This window comes from Fulmarus glacialis, unplaced genomic scaffold (genome assembly GCF_000690835.1).
Source record: "Fulmarus glacialis isolate BGI_N327 unplaced genomic scaffold, ASM69083v1 scaffold6831, whole genome shotgun sequence".
Lineage (NCBI taxonomy): Eukaryota > Metazoa > Chordata > Aves > Procellariiformes > Procellariidae > Fulmarus > Fulmarus glacialis.
The window spans coordinates 1-3,980 of NW_009190799.1; the positions used below are offsets into that span (position 1 = coordinate 1).

At 47.6% G+C, this 3,980-nt stretch overlaps 1 pseudogene; it reads right to left on the bottom strand.

The window, feature by feature from the left end:
- Positions 1-440: 440 nt before the first annotated feature.
- LOC104083065 lies at positions 441-2,551 on the bottom strand (annotated as a pseudogene).
- Positions 2,552-3,980: the final 1,429 nt, after the last annotated feature.

Here is a 3,980-nt window from a genome sequence, read left to right on the forward strand (position 1 = left end):
TTCTTGGCAAAAGCATGGTCTAGACAAGACGGCCCAGCACCATGTCCAGCCGAATCTTAAAAGTGTCCAATGTTGGGGAATCCACAACTTCCCTGGGGAGATTATTCCAATGGCTGATGGTTCTCATTGTGAAAAACCTTCCTCTTGTGTCCAGTCAGAATCTCCCCAGGAGTAACTTGTGGCAAATAACCCTCGTGCGTGACTCCTTGTAAAAAGGGAGTATCCATCTTCTTTGTAGCCACCCATTAAATACTGGAACATGGTGATAAGGTCTCCCCTAAGCCCTCTTTTCTCAAAGCTGAACAAACCCAGTTCTCTCAGCTTTCCTCATATGACAGGCTTCCCAGTCCTTTGGTTATCTTTAAGGCCCTTCTCTGGACCCTCTCCAGCCTGTCCACATCTTTTTTGCATAGCCGGAACCAAAGCTGAACACAGTATTCCTAGTGTGGTCTGACAAGCACTGTGTAGAGTGCGATAAGGACTTCTTTATCTCTGCTGGTGATGCAACCCAGCATGCTGTTGGCTTTCTCTGCCGCAGCAGCACACTGTTCACTCATATTGAGCTTATTGTCCACCAGGACCCCCAAGTCCCTTTCCACAGAGCTGCTCCCCAGCCGGGTAGATCCCAGCCTGTGCTGCACTGCTGGATCATGTTTTTCCAGGTGCAAGACCTTACATTTGTCTTTTTTGAACTTCATAAGGCTCTTGTTAGCCCACTCTTCCAGCAGGGTGGCTCTCCCTTCCGAAGTGTCCACTTCCCCACTCAGTTTGGTATCATCTGCAAACTTCATCAGGGTACACTTGATCCCATCACCCAGATCACTTATGAAGATATTAAACAGTGTTGGGCCCAATATCGATCTGTGAGGGACCCCACTTGCGACAGGTTGCCAGTTTACCACCACCCTCGGGCTGCGGCCTGTCAGCCAGTTCCCCACCCACCGCGCGGACCACTTGTCTAGGCCGTAATGCATCAGTTTCTCTAGGAGGAGGCTGTGGGAAACAGTATTGAAAGCCTTGGAGAAATCCAGGTAGACAATGTCCCACATCAACCGAGCAGGTTACTTTGTCATAGAAGGCGATCAGCTTTGTCAAGCACAATTTGCCCTTGGTGAATCCGTGCTGGCTTTTCCCGACCACGTGCTTCATTTGACTTGTGGTAGCCCCCAGAAGGATTCATTCCATAACTTTCCCAGGGACTGAAGTAAGACTGATGGGCCTATAATTTCCTGGATCCTCCTTTAAGCCCTTGTAGGTGGGGGTGACATTAGCCTTCTTCCAGTCTTCTGGGACAGCCCCCGATCTCCACGACTTCTCAAAGATTATGGAGAGCAGCCTTGCAACAGTGTCAGCCAGCTCTCTTAACACCCTTGGGTGGATATTGTCAGGGCTCATCGATTTGTAGGCGTCAAGCTCCTGTAATAGTTCACATACCAACTCTTCCTTCATTGATGGTGCGTCTGTGTTTGCATCAACCTGGATTTTTGTTCCCAAGGCCTGTGGCCCAACAGTGCTCATAAAGGCAGAGGTGAAGAAAGTGTTGAGAACCTCTGCCTTTCCAGCGTTGTTGGTGCCTAATTCACCTTTCCAGTTTTACAGCAGGCCAATATTTTCCTTCTGTTCCTCCTCACTGTTTACATACCTGAAGAACTCTTTCCAGTAGTTTTTGACATCTCTGGCCAATTTCAATTCGAGCTCAGCTTTTGCTTTTCTAACTGCATCTCTGCATGCCCTGGCAATGCCCTTGTAGTTATCAACGGGTATTTGTCCACTTTTCCATCTCTGGTATGCTTCCCTTTTGGTTTTGAGCAGACTCAGAAGCTCACAGTTAAGCCAAGGAGGTCTCTTGCTCAGTCTACTTCCCTTACCTTTAAAGGGGATGAACTGTTTTTGTGCTTCCAGGAGATCATTCTTGAAAAACTCCCAGCACTCACTGGGCTCCTTTATCCTCCATGGAAGCTTCCCACAGAATCTCTCCCAACTGAGTTCTGAGCAACATGAAGTTTGCTCTTCTAAAATCTAAAACCTTTGTCTTAGTACCAACCTTCAGCATGCTCCACAATATTGTGATGACTGCAGCCAAGGCTATCACTAACCAAGATATTACAAAGCAGGTTTTCTTGGTTTGTGGGTAGCAAGTCCATGCCTCATTCCTGGTTGGCACATCTAACATTTGTATGAGGAAGCAGTCCTCTATGCATTCCAGGAACTTGATGGATGACATGTGAGGTGCTGTATTGTTGTTCCTACAAATGTCTGGGTAGCTGAAGTCATGCATAAAAACCAGGTTCTGTTGACCCAAAGCTTGCTTAAGTGACCCAAATATTGTTTCATTGGACTTACCGTCTTGGTTTGGAGGTTGTTAGCAGATGCCTAGGGTAAGATCCCCCTTGGAGATGACCCCTCTGACTTTGACCCAGAGGCACTCTATAGGGCTTCCACAATTGCCATAGTTGACTTCTCTACATTCAAGGTTCTCCTTAACATAGAACGCAACTCCTTCTCCTCTTCTTCCCTACCTGTCTTTATAAAAGAGCCTGTAGACATCCATTGTGATCCTCCAGTCATGTGAGTTGTCCCACCATGTTTCAGTTATTCCTATGATGTCATAACTTTCTGACTGGCTGTGAAGCTCCAGTTCCTCCTGTTTGTTCCCCAGGCTGCGTGCATTGGTATACATACAATTGAGGGGGTTGGTCTTCTGGTTCTCATCTTGGGAGGCAGCTAAGGAACGTTTGTCACTGCTCTGGTTGGCCTGGCTTATTCCTCACTTGGTTGCAATGGTGTAAGCATTGACATTTTGGACCCAGCCCCCCCCGACTTTCAGTTTAAAGCCCGCCTCACCAAGCTGGCCAACCTGCTGCGAAAGATTCCCTTGCCTTTTCTAGACAGGTGGATCCCATGCCTCCCTAACAGGCTATAGTCATTGAAGAATGTCCCATTGTCATAAAAGGCAAAACCCTCATGATGGCACCAGCCATGAAGCCAGAGGCTGATTTGCATTATATGTCTATTTCTGGCTGCACCCTTTCCTCTAACTGGTAAAATGGAAGAAAAGATAACTTGGGCACCAATACTTTCTGCTTGCACCCCCAGGGCTTTGTAGTTTTCCTTGATTCTGCCCAGGTTCCGACTTGCAGTGCCATTCGTGCCCATATGAAAGAGTAATAATGGGTAGTAGTCTGTGTTCCTGACAAGTTGTGGCACCTTCTGGGCAGCATCTCTGACCTTAGCTCCTGGAAGGCAGTATACCTCTCATGACTCCCTGTCAGGCCAGCAGATGGGCACCTCAGTGCCCCTTAACAGAGAGTCATCCACTGTCCTGGTTTCGGCTGGGATAGAGTTAAGTTTCTTCCTAGTGCTGTGTTTTAGATTTAGTATGGGAAGAATGTTGATAACACACTGATGTTTTTAGTTGTTGCTAAGTACCCTCCTAGTCAAGGACTTCTCAGCGTCCCATGCTCTGCCAGGTGCACAAGAAGCTGAGCTTGGAGGTAACCAGGACAGCTAGCCCAACTAGCTATGGGGTATTCCATACCATATGATGTCATGCTCGGTATATAAATAAGAGGTGTGGTCCAGGAAGTAGTGATCGCTACTTGGGTCAGCGGGTGGTGAGCAATTGCGTGGTGCATCACTCATTTTGTATATTCTAAGCTATGGGGTATTCCATACCATATGATGTCATGCTCGGTATATAAATAAGAGGTGTGGTCCAGGAAGTAGTGATCGCTACTTGGGTCAGCGGGTGGTGAGCAATTGCGTGGTGCATCACTCATTTTGTATATTCTACCTTTTTTTTTTTTCCCCCTTCCTTTTCTTTTCTATTAAACTGCCTTTATCTCAGCCCACGTGTTTTTCTCACTCTTACCCTTCCGATTCTCTCCCTGTCCCACTGGGGGAGCGGGGGGAATGAGTGAGCGGCTGCGTGATATTTGGCTGCCTGCCACAACCAACATCCCCCCCATCTGCTCTGTAAA